Consider the following 19,946-nt stretch of genomic DNA (forward strand, 5'->3'; position numbering starts at 1 on the left):
GTTAATGCTAGAGTACTTGTCGGAAAACTATCTAAGAGATCGCTATTTTTCAGGTTTGTTTGCTAGCTAACGCATTAAGTGCAATAGTTAATCAGTCATTTATATGAGTAACGTTATATAACTTAACATTATAGCCTAACGTTACCCTGTGTGGTGCTGTTAACTGTGTAGTCATAGCAGTCAAGGAGAGGAGCGAGGAAAACCACTGCACAAGAGACTTATGTCCAACCAGATGTGTTTATTTATTAGTTACAGGTCCAAATTATTCAAAACTATTTACAACCATATCTACAATATATACAAGCTGGGTAAATGTTTTAACCAGGACTACTGGGATTCTTTTCCACCACAGAATCATTTATATTAACAGTCCTTCTCCTTACTCTTCCACACTCAGAATGAGCTATTTTCCCCCCTGACGCACCACTGAAGAGCCGTTTAAGTGCGCTCCATTTCGCGCCATCGCATTCGGGTTTAAACCATTCGCTCTTCTAGGGAGGTCTTATTAACTGTTTGGGTATACATAATCACTACATACACAATTTATTTACATTACCATCACATCGGCATCACTTTTATTTTCGCAATAACCCGATCTCATGCATCAGTTCTTCATTGCGTTATTTAGTTCTTTCACTTTGTGCGTTCTTTCCTGCCGTGTGCGCAACTCCCCTCCTCCTCCGAAAGAGTGAGCTCTTCCTCTCTCGTAAAGGACAGCGTTACGCAATCGCACGGTTTTGCCGGGACGTCCAGGTAAGTACACCTTGCTTCTTTAATGTTCACAGTTCTTTTGTCATTGTGTTAACACACATGCATTTTCTTTTTACTGCTCGCGAATGTTTGGCTTTTTCCCTCGGATGTGCGCATCATCTTCAGGTGAGCTGACTTCGCTTTTATACACTGTAAAAAATAAACATTTTTTTACAGGTTTTCCCAGTACATTTTTACAGTTTTTCCCTGTATTTATAAAAGACAGAATTTTTTTGTAAAATTACAAGAATAAACTGTATATTGAAAAGTGTCATGTGATTTACCATAAAAAATCTGTATAAATGAAATACATAAAAAATCTGTTTTTTAACAGTTTTTAGATGACACTTTTAACAAAACTAACTGTAAAAATAAAGTAATCTTCATTGACAAAAATAGCAGAATCTTCTGTAATTTTCAAAAAAAAAAACTTTTGTTATGCCGATATATCACTGTCAAATAAATAAAAATACTGTTAATAATGCATTTAAAAATGTACAATTGCAAAAAAAATATGTGATCAAAGAAAGAAATATTTAGTAATTTTGCATTTCTTAACCACTACTTTACATACATAAATTGGAAAAACAAAGGTATTGCCTACCTTATTAGACAGGCAACAATACAATTTAAACAGATTTTAACTTTTACTTTATTTATGCATTTGTATTAATTTAAAGATTGAATTGTTAAATAAGTGCATTTATACAAACTGTGTAAAACCATAGTCAAATTTAAAACGTTATTAACTGTGATTTATTCTCACATTTATAATATTTAAATCAAGCATAATTTACCCATCCCCACATTCACAGGAAAAATGTATTACAGTTCATCTGTGCAACATGTTGGGTGCACATTCCAACCAGAGCACCACAGATATAAAATGATGCTCTAATTTACCAGTTACACACTTTTGAGTGCCTGTTGGTTTTGCATAAAGAATATATGCTGGTGTGACACAAATCAATTACATTTTAGATTTAAACATGACTGCATTGTGTTTATTAGTTAACTTAACTTAGTTGCTTTATTTCCCTGGAACTACTTAATGCAATAAGTTTATCAGGTGAAACCGGATATGACGCACCGGGGATTACGCAATACATCGTGAAGGCACATTGTGTTTCAATGGCATCTCAGGTAATGTGAAGCTTTACAAAATCTTTTTCCATATGTCTAATTGCATGCTAATCATGATGTTTATCTTATTATATTGTTTAATATAGCTCTTAAGTTGAATAATATTCAAGTTTTATTGCTGTACATGCTTTATTTGTTTAAAAATGCTAACGCTAATTCGCGCGTGCTAATGCTAACGGCGGACCTGCTTATAGTGATTTATTTATTAACATCTTTCCAGGGATTCTGTGAATAATATTGAAGTCTTGAGGCAGATTTGAATAGATTGCCGTTGGCTGACTGTATATTAAGTCTGGCTGCGCTGTGTGTGATAACGTTGCATTGCCGTGGTGCTAGCTAGTGCTAAGCTAGTCAAGTTCAACAGCCAGTATTCTCAACTTGTGGCAGTAAGATTCTTTCCCGAAAGGTAAAAATGGCTTAAATTACTTAATGCAGAAATATATTAGAAGAAGGTAGAAAATAAAAAGATGTGTAATATTTGCTGTGCCAGTGCATTAAAAAACATGGACACAACCTAGCTAGCTAGCTAAGATGTGAGCAGGCAGCTCGAGCCTGAGGGGAACTTCATGCTTTTCGTTTGGCGCTCACGTTCTGCACAAACTAAAACAAAGTGATTCTGTAACGTTAGTATCATTACAAACCTGAGTTTTGTGACTGTTATCCTGGAAAGCACACACATGTGAACAGTATTGGATAATCAATGAATTTGTAATGTTAAAGTCTTTACTATAGAAATAATATTTTAGTTATTTACAACAAAACAACTGATGTCTTGTATCTTCTGTTTACAGATGGTTGGAAATGTGTAGTTGCAGTTGGACTGACCTTTTACTGGTAATTTTTTTTTCTACATTTTATGCTAAATTGAAGAATATTGAGCTACTTTTGACTGAACACTGAGTTAAGTTTAGATTAAGTGAAGAAGAAAAAATGTGGAAATTCTTATTATTTATTCTGTTTGGTTCTTTTACTTACTTTTTAGTTTTATGTATTTTATGTCTTCTTTTTTAAGCTGGTAATTTCTTTATAAATATTTGTCTTGCTGATTTTGATTTCCTTTAGTTTTCTTTAGTAATTTTTTATTTATATATCATTTTAATAGTATCCAATTTCATCTACAGTTTAGGATTCCCCCAATCACGCAATACCATCAGCGCTAGGAGGGTGAAGGTAAGCACAAGTTTCCTCTGAGTTGTTACAGCAACCACCCCATCTTTTACGTCTGAGTTGAAATAAAGGTTAAAGTGAGATATGTTAAGTCCTAAATGGATATTTGTGTACTGTTAAGTTCAAGAAAGTGATTTTTTCATCCTCTGTTCCATTGTAGGATGGTGATATGGCTGCAACTGAACGGGGGATTGAGGAGACTGTTCTGGGGATCTGTGTGACTAGAGTTGAGGGAGCTGAAGCCATGGACCCCCTGCCAATACTGGAGTGGTATTAGAAGGTGGTGTGGTTCTTGGGCAGTGTGTTCCTTGCCTTTGCAGTTCGGGCTGATTTATGCCTTATACAGTGTATCACAAAAGTGAGTACACCCCTCACATTTCTGCAGATATTTAAGTATATCTTTTCATGGGACAACACTGACAAAATGACACTTTGACACAATGAAAAGTAGTCTGTGTGCAGCTTATATAACAGTGTAAATTTATTCTTCCCTCAAAATAACTCAATATACAGCCATTAATGTCTAAACCACCGGCAACAAAAGTGAGTACACCCCTAAGAGACTACACCCCTAAATGTCCAAATTGAGCACTGCTTGTCATTTTCCCTCCAAAATGTCATGTGATTTGTTAGTGTTACTAGGTCTCAGGTGTGCATAGGGAGCAGGTGTGTTCAATTTAGTAGTACAGCTCTCACACTCTCATACTGGTCACTGAAAGTTCCAATATGGCACCTCATGGCAAAGAACTCTCTGAGGATCTTAAAAGACGAATTGTTGCGCTACATGAAGATGGCCAAGGCTACAAGAAGATTGCCAACACCCTGAAACTGAGCTGCAGCACAGTGGCCAAGATCATCCAGCGTTTTAAAAGAGCAGGGTCCACTCAGAACAGACCTCGCGTTGGTCGTCCAAAGAAGCTGAGTGCACGTGCTCAGCGTCACATCCAACTGCTGTCTTTGAAAGATAGGCGCAGGAGTGCTGTCAGCATTGCTGCAGAGATTGAAAAGGTGGGGGATCAGCCTGTCAGTGCTCAGACCATACGCTGCACACTACATCAAATTGGTCTGCATGGCTGTCACCCCAGAAGGAAGCCTCTTCTGAAGTCTCTACACAAGAAAGCCCGCAAACAGTTTGTTGAAGACATGTCAACAAAGGACATGGATTACTGGAACCATGTCCTATGGTCTGATGAGACCAAGATTAATTTGTTTGGTTCAGATGGTCTCAAGCATGTGTGGCGGCAATCAGGTCAGGAGTACAAAGATAAGTGTGTCATGCCTACAGTCAAGCATGGTGGTGGGAATGCCATGGTCTGGGGCTGCATGAGTGCAGCAGGTGTTGGGGAGTTACATTTCATTGAGGGACACATGAACTCCAATATGTACTGTGAAATACTGAAGCAGAGCATGATCCCCTCCCTCCGGAAACTGGGTCGCAGGGCAGTGTTCCAGCATGATAATGACCCCAAACACACCTCTAAGACGACCACTGCTTTATTGAAGAGGCTGAGGGTAAAGGTGATGGACTGGCCAAGCATGTCTCCAGACCTAAACCCAATAGAACATCTTTGGGGCATCCTCAAGCGGAAGGTGGAGGAGCGCAAAGTCTCAAATATCCGCCAGCTCCGTGATGTCGTCATGGAGGAGTGGAAAAGCATTCCAGTGGCAACCTGTGAAGCTCTGGTAAACTCCATGCCCAGGAGAGTTAAGGCAGTTCTGGGAAATAATGGTGGCCACACAAAATATTGACACTTCAGGAACTTTCACTAAGGGGTGTACTCACTTTTGTTGCCGGTGGTTTAGACATTAATGACTGTATATTGAGTTATTTTGAGGGAAGAATAAATTTACACTGTTATATAAGCTGCACACAGACTACTTTTCATTGTGTCAAAGTGTCATTTTGTCAGTGTTGTCCCATGAAAAGATATAATTAAATATCTGCAGAAATGTGAGGGGTGTACTCACTTTTGTGATACACTGTATATTTATAACCTTATGATTTAGAACTTGAGTTACCCTCCTACATTCAGATACACTTTTGATGTACTCCAAAACTGTTTGTTTCTGGAACTAGATGCTAACAAACTGTCATGAAGCTCAATTACTAAATACCAAGCTGTTCAGTGAGATGTAGTCCATACTGAGTATTACACTTGTGATGTACTGTTTATCGAATCCCACTGTGGTTGCACTTTCTGAAAACTTCAATGTTGGTACTGTGTTTTGTACATAATTCAGATTTATACGTGTTTCATGTTTTGTAGACATTTCACTTAACTGTATGGTGCTTTGTTAAACATTTTCCATTTAAATGAATTCTGATTGCACTTATTGTTTGTATTGTATTGTATGCTGTATTGTGTTAAAGACGTCTGATTCTTACACTGATCAGCCATAACATTAAATATATAACATTACCTCGTTTCTACACTTACTGTTCATTTGTGTGAAAATTATTTGGGTCAAAAATAGCTGAACTGTGGTGGATTTTGATCCATTTTGATGCTGAATTTAACAAAAGTTATTTATATACTGCATTTTCATACTGCAAGTTCTGTATATGTTCTAAAGTTCTATATAACATGTAAGAGCTGCAAAATTTCACAGTAATTTAAAGTGTTATGCAGACAAATCTTAACCTACTTCTAATTTTTTTGAGCTTATATTTTTAAATGAAGAAAAACAATTTAAAACTACAGGTAACATGTTTTAGGGAAAAATGCTTTTATTTTGACAGTTTATTAATGTATTTCAATAATAAAAAAAGACAATTTAACAGATAATTTTTGCAATACCTCTGACAGTTAATTTAAAATTGGGCTTTTGCTAAGTAAAATTACATGGTTTTTTTTGTTTTATATGCTAATTTCTTGTGATAACAGTAGAATATATCTGTACTTAAACTTTTCTTTATCATTTATAAAGAGAATTATTCTGTTTTTTAGAGGTGTATGACACTGTTCTAACAATTAATATATGTTAAAAATAGAAGATTTCATGAAAATATAGGACAATTTCCTGTAAAATTACAGTGATAGATGTTAATTATGGTAAATATAATTACCGTTTTTTTACAGTTTATCTCCGTTTTAAATTTTACAGTATTTTTCAATTTTTTTACAGGCATTCTCTGGCGCCCCTGCTGCCAGAAAAATACCGTTTTTTTACGCTATTTTTTTTTACAGTGTAGCGTGTTTGAACATAAAAGGAAAATGCAGATGGGATGACGGCGTGATCAAGGTCGTCATCACACACCCCCCTCCTTAAGCTCGTCAGACCTCGTTCTGGCGGGACAAGAAGTCTGCATCAATGTTCTGTGTTCCTTTCCTGTACACAATTTTGAACTTGAACGGTTGCAAAGACATATACCACCGGGTAATCCTTGCATTGCTGTCTTTCATCCTTTTCAGCCACTGGAGGGCCCTGTGATCTGTCTCCAAGGTGAAGTCATTGCCAATAAGGTAATACTTCAACGTGTCCATTGCCCACTTTATTGCCAATGCCTCTTTCTCTACTGTCGAGTACCTTGTCTCTCTGGGGAACAGCTTCCGACTGATGTAGACCACTGGACGTCTGTCGTCTTCTTGGCCTTGCAGTAGTACTGCACCAAGTCCTGTCCCTGACGCATCAGTCTGCACTGTGAATGGTAACTCGAAGTTCGGGCTCTGCAATACTGGCTCCTGACATATGCAAGCCTTCAGGTCATTAAAAGCAGTTTCACATTGTTGTGTCCACTTGACCCTTTGGGGTTGGTCTTTCTTGGTTAGGTTGGTCAGAACTGCCGCTCGACTGGCGAAGTTAGGGATAAATCTTCTGTACCAGCCCACTAGACCTAGAAAGGACCTGACTCTCCTCTTAGTCATAGGCGAAGGACAGTCTCTTATGGCTCGCACCTTGTCTAGCTGTGGTCGGATAGTTCCTCCCCCTAATATGTAACCTAGGTAGGACACTTCAGATCTTGCAAGGTGACACTTCTTTGCATTGACCACCAAGCCTGCTTCATGAATTCTCCGAAACACTTCTCTGAGATGCTTGAGGTGGTCTTCCCAGGAGTTGCTGTAGATGACCACGTCGTTAATGTAAGCCGCAGCATACTCCTCTGTTCCTTTCAGGACTTCATCTATGAGTCGTTGGAATGTTGCCGCCGCTCCATGAAGTCCAAAGGGCATCACTGTAAACTGGAACATCCCTGATGGTACTCTAAAGGCGGTAAGGTGTTTTGGCTGGTTCTGCTGGCGGTACTTGCCAGTACCCTTTGCACAGGTCAAGCGTGCTGAGGTATTCTGCCTTTCCTAGCCTCTCGATCAGCTCATCTGCTCTTGGCATAGGATAAGGGTCGAATGCTGACACTGCATTAAGTTTTGAAAAGTCAATGCAGAATCTCAGCCCACCGTCCTTTTTTGGAACTAGCACCACTGGGCTGCACCATTCGCTCTTGGATGGCTCTATGATACCAAGCTTCAACATTGTCTCCACTTCATTCTTTAACTCAGGGATGAGACGTGCTGGGATCCTGCAGGATGTCTGTCAGACCGGTTCCGCTGACTGTAGATGGATGTTGTGTGTCGTGAGGTTTGTTCTACCCGGCTCTTCACTGCACAGTCCTTTAGGCACTCGTTCTAACAGTTGTTGCTGTAGTAAAGGTGCCAGATGTTGTAGATCGAGTGTGATGTTGCTGGATCTGGATACCGGGAAGTACTGCTCCGTAGGCTCCTCCTCGTTCTCCACTGCACACACCCATAGTTGATCTACCAGCTTGTCCGTGTTCTCTCGCCATAGCCTCAGCAAGTTTATGTGGAAGACTTGTGTTTTCTTTCTTCTGTCTGGCATGCTCAGTTCATATGTTACTGGTCCCATCTTCCTTAGAATCTCATACGGGCCTTGTCATTTTGCTAGGAGGCTACGGTCAGAACTGGGCAAGAGAATGAGCACCTTTTGGCCTGGTGTCAAGTTTCTTCTCCGGGATGCTCTGTCGTACCACGTTTTCTGGCGCTGTTGAGCTCTCTCCATGTTTTCTCTGACCATAGATGTGAGAGTCTCTATCCTATCTCTCATCTTCAGGACATATGAGAGAATGTTCATCTGTTCCGTGGTCTTGTTCTCTTCCCAGGCTTCTCTTAACACATCAAGTGGACCTCTGACCTGTCTGCCGTACAACAATTCAAAAGGGGAAAATCCTGTGGAGGCCTGTGGTACTTCTCTATATGCAAAAAGAAGGTATGGCAACCACTGGTCCCAATCGGATCCGGTCTCAGCCACAAACTTTCGGAGCATTGCTTTTAAGGTCTGGTTAAAGCGCTCAACCATGCCATCGGTCTGAGGATGGTACGGAGTGGTCTTTATGCCCCTAATGCCTACCAATGAAAACACCTCAGTTAAAAACTTGGAGGTAACGTTTGTTCCCTGGTCAGTGAGGACTTCTTTTGGAATTCCGACCCTTGAAAACAGCTGAACGAGGGCATTCACTATTTGTCTGGTCTTTATCTTTTTAAGTGGAAATGCCACGGGGTACCTTGTTGCATAATTGCAAACAACCAATATATAACGATTGCCTGTCCTGCTCCTTTCTAGTGGGCCTACAATGTCCATTGCAATTCTAGTGAAAGGAACCTCTACTATTGGCAGGCTTATTAATGGGGCTCTATCACCTTTTTTTGCCGGGCTTGTTAATTGGCACTCTGGGCAGGCCTTACAGTAATCTATTACATCCAGATACTGCCTGGGCCAATAGAACCTACTAGCTATTCTTGCTAGCGTTCTCTGTTGGCCTGAATGACCAGCCCATGGAATGGAGTGACCCATTTTAAAAATGGTGGCTCTTAGGCTTTTAGGTACTACTAGCTGTTCACCAGTATTTGCGTACCTGTATAATTTACTATCCTTCAACAGGAAGTATTCCCTATCTATGGCTTTGTTTATGTCGGCTTCCTTAATGACTTTATCAAATAGCGGTTTTAGTGTTGGATCCTGTCTTTGCAACTCTGCAATATTAGTGGGGATGGCGTCAAGGTTTGTGTTATCCGGGGTTTGTAGTGTTTCTTTAATTGTTGTACCCTTAACTTTTTCCTGCCTTTTAGCTCTTTTGGTTTTTCTTTCTTTTACTGGTTGAGAAAACGGTAGGGTATCTACAGGGATGGTTGATTGTTGCTTTGATTGCAGTCTAGTGACAGCCATTACAGTTACTGGTTCTTTAGGCTTTAACAGGTCTAAGAGTATGGGGATGTCTCTGCCTAATATGACTGGATATGGGGCTTTTTCAAGAATGCCTACTGTTACCAGGTAAGCCTGACCCTCTATTTCTAATGTTACGTCGGTAGTAGGGTATTCCTGCTCGTCACCATGTATACACCGTATTTTTATTTTTGCTTGACTACAGAGGTTTTGGTTTTTAATGCACTCCTGGCTGACTAAAGTTTGACTTGAACCAGAGTCTACTAGGGCTTTGTAGGTTTTATTTTTAATCTTAACGGGAATTACTGTATCTCTGTTTAGTGTATGTTCTGGTGCATTGTCTGTAGATCTGGGAACATAGCACAAACGTGTGTTATTACTTCCCTGTAGTAGACATTCCCTAGCCTTATGTCCTATTTGACCACAGTTAAACCATTCTAATTTTGTCCTAGTAGTATATTGTGTTGGACGTGTCTGCAGGTTTTTATTTGAATTACTGTCTTTTAATTGAGCTGGGGGTCCTGTGCTTCTGCTAATTCTGCTGCATGACTCGCCGACGTGGGGTTGCGTTCTTGAATCCATGTTTTTAGCTCTGTGTTGATGGACTCAAGGAACTGCTCCAGGATGATGATGTCCGAAATTTCCTCTTTTGATCTTTGTTTCGGCGTCATCCACTTGTCATACAAGTCCTTGAGTCTGGCTACTAACTCTCTTGGTGTTTCGCCAATAGGGATTGCCTTAGACCGAAATCTCAGTCTGTAAGTTTCCTTATTGATTTCATACTTTCTCAGTATGGCTCCTTTGACTGCAGCATAGTCGTTGGCTTGTTCAAAATCCATAGCGACGTACGCTGCTCGTGCTTTTCCACTTAACAGTGGTATGAGATGGAGAACCCAGTCTTGTTGAGGCCATCTGCAGGCCTGAGCAATTCTCTCAAAAGTTGTGAGATAATGCTCGATGTCATCTTCCTCTTGCAGGGGTGACATCCTTGGACCTGTCCATGATGTGAGTGACGTCGGTAGGGGCTGCTGGAACGTAGACATATCCGGTTGTCTCTGTGGTCGCGTCCGGCTGTCTTCCGTTTCTCCGATGTGGCGTAGAATGTGCGTTTCAGATGACGTGGACGGAGTTTGTACAGCTGCTCCTCCCTGTAGCTGTCGCTCCTGTCGTTCTTGCTGAACTACCGTTTGTAGCTGCCCAAACTGATGTTGAAGTGAGCGCCATCTTTGCATATCTTGCTCGAGACGTTCTTCCCTGGCTTGTTGTAGGGTCATGAAGTTCCGAAGCAAGCTGCCAAGTTGACACACTCTTTCTGTTTCGCCGGTGGTTGTAGCAGATGTACCAGGCTGCTCTGGACTGCTTTCATCATGCTGCAACCACTGGGCTTCTGCTGCCTCCGCTCATCGTTTCGGTGGCATTCTGCCCTATTAAGCACCTCTTTGCAGTTTTTGTGGTTTCCTACTGGACTGGAACAAACACCGCTGCCACCATGTGTAGTGCTGTTAACTGCGTAGTCATAGCAGTCAAGGAGAGGAGCGAGGAAAACCACTGCACAAGAGACTTATGTCCAACCAGATGTGTTTATTTATTAGTTACAGGTCCAAATTATTCAAAACTATTTACAACCATATCTACAATATATACAAGCTGGGTAAATGTTTTAACCAGGACTACTGGGATTCTTTTCCACCACAGAATCATTTATATTAACAGTCCTTCTCCTTACTCTTCCACACTCAGAATGAGCTATTTTCCCCCCTGACGCACCACTGAAGAGCCGTTTAAGTGCGCTCCATTTCGCGCCATCGCATTCAGGTTTAAACCATTCGCTCTTCTAGGGAGGTCTTATTAACTGTTTGGGTATACATAATCACTACATACACAATTTATTTACATTACCATCACATCGGCATCACTTTTATTTTCGCAATAACCCGATCTCATGCATCAGTTCTTCATTGCGTTATTTAGTTCTTTCACTTTGTGCGTTCTTTCCTGCCGTGTGCGCAACTCCCCTCCTCCTCCGAAAGAGTGAGCTCTTCCTCTCTCGTAAAGGACAGCGTTACGCAATCGCACGGTTTTGCCAAGACGTCCAGGGAAGTACACCTTGCTTCTTTAATGTTCACAGTTCTTTTGTCATTGTGTTAACACACATGCATTTTCTTTTTACTGCTCGCGAATGTTTGGCTTTTTCCCTCGGATGTGCGCATCATCTTCAGGTGAGCTGACTTCGCTTTTATAGCGTGTTTGAACATAAAAGGAAAATGCATGACGTGATCAAGGTCGTCATCACACCCTGTCTCGTCTTCCATATTTTTTGCTCTCGTTAATGAGAGCATTCATTCTAAATAATAAGCCTCCTCCAATTAATGATAGCTAGTTAGCTGAGCAGATAAATCAGTTAAGATATTTAACCTGTTATGGTTTAGTTGGCATAGCCAGTACACTATTTGTAATAAACTATGATACATAGCCTTCAGTTTGTGATAATTAATACTGCTTTCTCTTTTGTGCTTTCTATTAATAGCACTAAGCAATGGAGTGTGGATGAGAAGAGAAGAGATTCATGCACCCCTCAGAAGGCTGAGGTCTTCACAGACAGCATTCACATGTTTCTCGACATGTTATAAATGTTTTTGACTTCCAGAGTGATAAGTTCTGAAACATAACAGTTCCTAATGCTGCCCAAAGCTTTCTTATTTCATTGAATTTTTTTTATTGTGATTGTGTATTAATGTTTCAAATATATTTAATTAAACTATCAAGCTTAAGTTTCATATTCATGTTTCATGGGTCATTATTTTAATTTGAGATTGGAACTTAAATAACATAACAGGGTTTTATGTTAAGGCAGAGATTACATAAATAATCACTGACTAGTCGACTAACCGAAAAAAAATAATAATCGTCAGATTAGTCGACTACTAAAATAATTGTTAGTTGCAGCCCTACTACATAGTCCACCTAAACCTGTTTTAAGCTATTTTGCCCTGGCTAGTGGAGTGGCAGAAAGATGCTAAAGATTGTCCTTTGTATGTTTACATCTGCAATCTTAGGTCGATGGCAAACTGGCAGTCGTTCAGGACAGTTGGTAAATTCCAAACTGAAGTTGGGTTGCTAGAGGCAATGTGGCTTTTTAGCTTTGCCATTACTTCTTCGCTGCTTCAATCAATGTGTCCAGCTTGTGATTGTCCTTGTATGTTACACATACAATGAATCTGTCTTGTTAAGAGCACACATGCACTGCACATGACCTGGCTAATATTATTCCCACAGTAAAGCTTGGTAGTGACGGCATCACAGTACTGGGTGCTTTTAATTAATTAAAAAATATGTTTTCAGTTTGCCATTACATGTGACAGTGTAGATTGATAGGTAAAATCAGCTATTCGAAATTACATCCACAAAATTTTTTTAAACACAACAAAATTAATACAGCAACCCATTGAAGTTTGGAGACAGTACAGAAGTACAGTCCTCTTCCATTGCCACAATGTCCACTTCCAATGCCAAGGCACCAGCAGAATCTGAGGGATGGGGGGGACTGGCTTAATTTAAAATCACGCGCAAGATGGGAAATGATGCCAGGCAATATTTTAACTGTTTTCATGCATTAAAGAAATAATAAAAACTGAATACCTGTCCCTCAATATTTTACATTTACTTCTGACATTAAACAAACATTAATGTACTTGCTTAGTTAAAAAGTTAACATACTACACAAAAACAGATAATGGTACAATTTGTCCATGTCTGCATGTTATGTTAAAACTAAATAATCTGGGTACTGCTCCCTTGACATACTATTGGTGTGCATGTACATTTATTGAATGAGCAATCTCGATTGTGGCTCCTGGGTTCATACTAAATACTGAAAAGTAATTAACAAGAGGAATGGAAACAAGCCAGCCAGGCTTTTTTTTTTTTAAACTATTTTAATCTTATGATACACTTGCATTGATCACATTGCTTCCGTTTCATTGTGTTTGCAATAAGTTTTTACATCTTCATCTATTCCTAGTTTAGAAAAAAGAAAAATCTGCAATTAGTCAATTACTCTTGATTATTACTGTAATATAAGAAATTAACAAATGTTTAATTATGTACTAATTTCATATTTATGTTTTTAAAATATGTTGATTTACAATAAAAAGTTCAAACTGGAATTTAGTACAGACCTACAAACATTGAAATATATACTGTACAAAGCTTGATTTTAAATGCTTGAATGTAAATTTAAAACTATTACGATACAACAGTGATGTCCAAATAAAGGCCCGTTAATTTTTAGAAATAAATTTAAAGTTTAAATTTAAACAACTGCTTGAACCTTTTGAACTCTGTGTGCCGCTATCGCATAAAACAAATCTAAAACGCTCCCCAGCTTTTTTTACATGACGATTACACCTACATTAATGTTCCCGAGTCTATGGATAAACACGATGGCTTGAAAGAAACTAAATCTAGAAAGTGAATACAAAGAAATGGAAATATAAATAATTTTCTCACCAAGTACGTTTAATTTACAGAAGTATCATCATCTTATCAGGATTATAAACTGGTGAGGAAAATTAGCAAAATCTTAGTTTACACAACACTGTTAGACAGATAATTATTTAAGTAAAAATTAAAAGTAATTGTTAGTAATCCAGTAGGTCTATTAGACTTTTGTTTTCTTACAGAAGAGCCCATGTTGGCATGTTTTTCACTTCATCTGTTCTCCAACAAGAAAAGTTGAAACACCCCTGCGTTAGACTAGTACAGCATGTGAATCCTTATTTAAATAATATTATGACTTGGTGGAGACGAACGCAAATGAACACTTGCATGGTGATACACCGAATTCTTATAACAATAACGTTGAACAATCAAAAGTGCGCTGAGCTGGAACTGAACTGAGTTCCTTTATCCAGGAATGCTTGATAAGAAAATGTAAATAGACTTCTCTAGTCTGAATGAGTACATCGGATCACCTATCTTTAACAACTGAGATCAGGGGAGAGCGCGAACGCAGTCCCCCACTACCAGAAATTATGCAGTCGAGATTCCCACATTTGGGGAATTCGCAGGGGTCAGCACAGCCGGAGTGCAATGGCTGAGCCTCACCCTGGGTGAACCACCTTCTTGATCATGGTATCTCCTCTGCCAGGTAAGTATGAATTCTACACGCACCGCGGAGCAGCGCCACCACAACACACCGCGTTCACACTCATGGTGACACACACTCCCTCGTTCATTACACACACACACACACACACACACCTTTACAGGGACACAGTCTGCACATCTGTATCACATGATCGCTGCATTTCTTCTACAAAACTCTGCTGTTATCTTCATCTAATGAAAAGTACACCGCTCTAAACCACTTCCCATCATGCACTGCTTCTAAATATGTAACGAGAGCTGTGATGTTTAGCTGATGGTTTCAGTTTGATTTGCTCTCCTGAGCAATAAAAGTCCAGACGTGCATAAAGCCACAGAAACACATCAGTAAATTCAGGGAGTAGAACTGAACGCTTTTAGCTTTCTCGGTTTAATTCAGATCATTTAAACACAAAACGTAAACATGTAAAGAAGCTAGCTCCAGCATGGTGGTAGACTTCAAAATAAAAGTCCAGTTAAAAGCTCGCATTATTGCAAGGACAAAAATAAGTTCGCTAGGATGTTCCACTACACGTAAAAGAATCTAGGTAAGTTCTAAACTGACAAACATTAAAGTCCAAGTATAGAGCAAGAGTCCCTTCAGATGGTAGAAATATGGCTATGACACAGTAGGACATTAATTAGAAAATTATTGGTGTGACCGGTAGTGGTAAAACAAGCAGTCCAATATATTCAATTTTAACAACTTCAAGTAATTTCTAGTACACGCATTTTTCACTTTACTATGTGCACGTGTGTTGATTTTAGTTATTAATTTAGTGGTCCAGCAATAAACGCATGTTTGGTGGAACTTTTACTTTAAAAGCAGTGCTGCATGTCTGTGATGTTTTACTAAGACTCAGCAGACAACAAGCAAAGTCTGTGTAAAACTTGGTCATGATTACAGAACTGTAACTGAGTATGTGTGCAACGCACAAGTGTTACATGAAATAAACATGTTCAGATGTTCTGAGCTTCTAAACTCGTGTTTTTAGCGTCCATGATCTTTCATTCTACCACATCAGAGGGGGTGCACCGTTCCCGGAGGCACTGCAATACCGGGTCGATGCGTGGAGTGGACGGAGCAAGCCCCTATTCCATCTCCCTGATCCAAAAATCAATTTAATATATGGTCCCCGGGTAGGGGACGTATCAGATATTAAACTGATAAGAACAGATACTACACTTGATCTTAGCCAAAAGGCCGAGAAGCGATACCGAACCAGAAGAGAAACAAGGAGAGTCATTCAGCAGTACACAACACACGAGGACGACAACTACCGTTTTTAGCTTCTACCACCTACTGTGTATCAAATACACGAACAATAATCAATATTAAGCGCTTTAGAACAGATCATTCCATTAAAAATTAACTAGCCGTTTAGCTACAACAGACTCAAGAGAAAGATTAGCAGGAGCGATGAGCTCATAAACTGACCAATCAGAAACGCGGACACACTTTTTCCCCTAGTACAAACTCTCTCTTAAAATATTAATCTAAACTATAATTTAGTAATAAATAAATTATGAAGTTATTTTTAAAATAAGCAAAAACGGACAACTGTGAACGGTTTGAACAAATGAGGTTATTTTGCTTCTACAACTTTGGCCCTCTGTGGTAAAAGCTGGTATCACATCTCAGAACAATATGAGAACACATTGAACAACATTGAAATAAGTTTAGAAAATGTTTTAACTACACCTAACCGTTCTATTATAATATAAACATAAAATACATAAACAGTGTTTCATTACACTGAGTATTACCCTTTCAAATTACATAATCCTAAACATTAAAAAATTAAAAATACCCAAAAAACTAATATTGTTGGCTAATTAGTAGATTACAGTCAATTATTTTTAATTCATATTAAAACAAAAATGACAAACACTGTATCTTTAAATATTCTACAGCTGGCTCTTAATGCCAAATTCATAGCAAACGTAAACCAGCTTGGATGTCCAAATAAGCAATTAATTTATTTTATATTTAAGAATAAAAGTACCTACATTGAAAAATGTTGTAAATCATTGTTTGGAACATGGGGTTACAGTTATGGTTAGTGAAATGTTTTCCTAACATTAGAGCTATTATGAACTAGATGGCAAGCAAACCTGACCGCAAAAACATCCCAAAGTGTTATGTACGGTTCCAGCAGTGTCGAGAGTGGTTATTGGATCCTAGGTGCTGCAGATGCCAAAGATGAGTGTAACACCTTTTACAAACATTTAAAAAAGCTAAGAATATCTTGTTGGGATTTAAGATTAATGTCGGAATGTGGGTCAAAATATGAACTACTTTTTATATATATTGCTAAACCACAATGTATTCGGGTATATTTGTAGGAAGACAATTTGGAATTTTTGTCAATTCAAACTTAAGACAGCACAGAAAGTTTATATTCGGTCGACTGACAAAATACTTAATTTCGCAATTTAAAAAGTTGCAAATCTGTACTCGTTTTGTTGCTCTTAAAAGAATAAATGCAGTATAAAATAATAACGGTTGTATTTAATACCAGTAATACCTTAAATGTTGGTTTCATTTAAAAAGTGACGCTACTGTTAATACAATAATACTGCCACTGTTGGGTCCTTGAGCAAGGCCCTTATCTCTGTCTGCTCCAGGGCGCCGTACGATGGCTGACCCCAGCTCCCAAACAAGCTGGTATATGCGAATAAAGAATTTTATTGTACTGTACACGTGTATATGTATATATGACAAATAAAATATATCTTCTTCTACTGTAAACACAATGAGCTCAATCATAATACATACAGTCAAACCGGGTGGTAATGTTCATAATAAAAAAATACGACCACCCATTAAAATACCAAACATACAAGCACAACAAATCGACACTGGATAATAAACACATGTTGCGACTAATCTGAAGAATGTAAATCGATATAAAGTGTTTAACTCACCTAAAGTTGTGATACGTACAGAAACGCGATTAGGCCTACCTACATGTTTCCGTTGCTCTGGTCTGTATCATTTAACTACGCTGTTCTAAATGATTTGCTGCTATTATTCCAACACACCGACAACATTCAAAAGCTTTTTATACTTTACGAAAATTTTAAAATACTCTAAACTATACAAACTTTCCCCTTCAGTCACACAGGCGTCTTTACAGAAGCTCATTAAGCCAGCGCCCTTTCCAATGAGCAGCATGAAGCTCTGATTAGCTGGCAGGTGAGAAGAAAGATCATGTGATCACCCTGAAGAGCAACTGAAATACAAGCAGCTTTATCAGTGTATAAGCCTTTAGCATTCAAAATATTTCATTCTTTATTTAAAGTTCAATTATGTTTTAATTTATTATGCTAAGTAAGCACAATTTTGTAAAATGTTTTGATTTTAAACCAAAAAGGTTTTTTTGTTCTGTAGTTGCAATGGTAAACATTGATCAGTAAAATATATAATACTTTTAGACACTTTAAGCAGGGAATAGTAATGTTTAATAGTACACAAGTATACATTTCTTAAGATAATTTGCTCTGGCTTACAAGGAAGATGTATTTTGAAATCATTTTGGCCCTGCAGCAATTCTCACCTCTTGTTTGCTAAAAAGCCTGTTAATGTCTTGCTCTTTAATGGTGAGATGAGCAGGGGGCAGAGATGAGAGAGCCCGGGTAGTTGGTAATCTCTTCAAGGCCTTTCCAAACTAAAGCTAAAGACTGTTTAGCCTTGCTTTCCAGTCCAACTTCAGCTGAAAAACATGCTTTATCGTGGCTGTATTTCACTCGTGCTGTAGCTGAAATGATGTCCTCGCAAAAACTGATGTACAACAAACACAATAAAAGGAACCTCCTAGAATTGGTCCAGTCATGACAGCAGCATATTTTTGAGACTCAGACTTGCTAAGCATGGTCTCAAACACATGAATCCTGCATTTTCTGTATTGTAAGGGGCACTGCACTGCAACACCAACCAGTGTAAAACCGCTGTCAAACCCCAAATTATGACACACTGAAACAAGCCTATCTGGAACCAACATGGTTACGTGATCTCATTTTTCCTCTATTTTGATCTTTCAAGGGAACAATAACTGAAGTTCCTGGCCCATATCTGTATGATTTTATGCATCACACTGTTGCCACAAGTGGATAATTAAAATATGTCAATGTAGGTGTACATCTATGTAAGAATACAGTGACAGACATGGGTTTATTGTAGTTTTAATAGATTTACTAATTCTGATAGATTTCATGAAACTTTATTGGTTAAAAGGTAAATTTGTTTTATGTTTTGGAATTGCTGTTTTCTAATTGCTGTTAATAAAGACAGTAGGGGGAACATAAAATTAAAAAGACATTTCTATTAAGTGGCAGACACTTTCAGATTTTTGGTGCATAAAACTCAATGACATTGTTTCTAAATGCAATGTTGCATGCTTGCATAAAATCATACAGACATGGTTTAAAAAAGTGCAGCCAGTAGCAACTACTAACTACTAAATATTCTTAGTTCGTTGGTTTATTTTGTTTAAGACAGACTGAAGACTGCGCAAGCCAAGACAATGCGTTTTGTTCCTCGATTTTAATATCAGCAGTTGCTTACAGATGTACAGTTGTGTTCAAAATAATAGCAGTCCAACATCACTAACCAGATCAATCACTGTTTTTGGTAGAAATTATATTTATACATGGCAAAAAACTTACTAGTAGGTGTAGTAGAGTAATAAAAAACCAACAGACCCAACCATCATGACATGCATGCTGCTGATTCTGTGTAATTGAATAAGTAACTAAAAGGGGCGTGTTCAAAATAATAGCAGTGTAAAGTTCAATTAGTGAGGTCATTCATTCTGTGAAAAAATGGGTGTCAAACAGGTGGCCCTTATTAAAGTATAAAGTACAAATGTTGTACATGCTGGTTATGGTGCATTTCTCTCTAAAAAACAGAGTGAAATGGGTCGTTCCAGACATTGTTCAGAAGAACAGCGGACTTTGATTAAAAAGTCGATTGGAGAGGGAAAAACATATAAAGAAGTGCAGAAAATTATAGGCTGCTCAGCTAAAATTATTTCAAATGCTTTAAAATGGCAACCAAAACCAGAAAGACGTGGAAGAAAATGGAAAACTACCATTTGGATGGATTGAAGAATAGCCAAAATGGCAAAGACTCAGCCAATGATCAGCTCCAGGGAGATCAAAGAAGGTCTAAAGTTACCTGTGAGTACTGTGACAGTTAGAAGACGCCTGTGTGAAGCCAAGCTATCGGCAAGAAGCCCCCGCAAAGTCCCATTGTTGCAAAAACGACATGTGCTGAAGAGGTTACAATTTGCCAAAGAACACATTCACTGGCCTAAAGAGAAATGGTGCAACATTTTGTGGACTGATGAAAGCAAGATCGTTCTTTTTGGGTCTAGTGGCTGCAGACAGTTTGTCAGACGACCCCCGAACACTGAATTTAAGCCACAGTACACTGTGAAGACAGTGAAGCATGGTGGCACAAGCATCATGATATGGGGATGTTTCTCATACTATGGTGTCAGGCCTATTTATCGCATACCAGGGATCATGGATCAGTTTGAATACATCCAAATACTTGAAGAGGT

The 19,946-nt window shown here is 38.7% G+C and overlaps 1 long non-coding RNA gene and 2 other non-coding genes across 3 annotated transcripts; 1 reads left to right on the forward strand and 2 right to left on the reverse strand.

Moving 5' to 3' along the window:
* Positions 1 to 1,802: 1,802 nt before the first annotated feature.
* LOC134311641 (uncharacterized) lies at positions 1,803 to 3,409 on the forward strand. The gene is made up of 4 exons (XR_010011463.1): positions 1,803 to 1,893; positions 2,685 to 2,727; positions 3,015 to 3,063; positions 3,221 to 3,409. It is a non-coding gene; the product is annotated as an uncharacterized LOC134311641 (long non-coding RNA).
* Positions 3,410 to 14,227: 10,818 nt separating this feature from the next.
* LOC134313092 (U1 spliceosomal RNA) lies at positions 14,228 to 14,391 on the reverse strand. The gene has a single exon (XR_010011990.1). It is a non-coding gene; the product is annotated as a U1 spliceosomal RNA (small nuclear RNA).
* A 1,013-nt stretch (positions 14,392 to 15,404) lies between these two features.
* On the reverse strand, positions 15,405 to 15,595 carry LOC134313230 (U2 spliceosomal RNA). The gene has a single exon (XR_010012120.1). It is a non-coding gene; the product is annotated as a U2 spliceosomal RNA (small nuclear RNA).
* Between the last annotated feature and the right edge of the window lie 4,351 nt (positions 15,596 to 19,946).

The sequence above is a fragment of the Trichomycterus rosablanca genome, chromosome 4 (assembly GCF_030014385.1).
Source record: "Trichomycterus rosablanca isolate fTriRos1 chromosome 4, fTriRos1.hap1, whole genome shotgun sequence".
NCBI lineage: Eukaryota > Metazoa > Chordata > Actinopteri > Siluriformes > Trichomycteridae > Trichomycterus > Trichomycterus rosablanca.